The sequence below is a fragment of the Tupaia chinensis genome, unplaced genomic scaffold (genome assembly GCF_000334495.1).
Source record: "Tupaia chinensis unplaced genomic scaffold, TupChi_1.0 Scaffold000356_2, whole genome shotgun sequence".
Classification (NCBI taxonomy): Eukaryota; Metazoa; Chordata; class Mammalia; order Scandentia; family Tupaiidae; genus Tupaia; species Tupaia belangeri.
Window position 1 is genome coordinate 119,890 of NW_006159852.1, and position 465 is coordinate 120,354.

Here is a 465-nt window from a genome sequence, read left to right on the forward strand (position 1 = left end):
ACTTGGGGAGGTCCCGGGTTCGAGTCCAGAGACCTCCCGAGGACAGCAGACTTCCGTGTGCCCGTGACCTGGAAGGGCTAGGGCTGGGGTGGATCGTGGTATTGCCCGGGAGCCTGTCTGTTTGTCTCTGTCTCTCTTGCTGGTGGAAAATATAAATAAAGACGTAAATAACATTTTAGTCATGTCATAGGACCCAGCAATGGTACTCTCCGCTCTCTCCCCAGAACTGGGGGCAGGGGCTCAAACAGGCCCTGAGCCCCCCGCTTCTAGTGGCCTATTCAGAACAGACACGGAGAAACCCCACGTGGGACTCTAACACCTTCGCCCCACACCTACTGCTGGCCTCAATAAATGAGTCTTCATTTTTTTTTTTGGAGAGGTTTTCACTATAGGGCGTGTGGGCTCGCCAGACAGAGACAGAGAGACAGAAAGTGAGAAATCACCCCCCAGGGGGGATGGTCACGC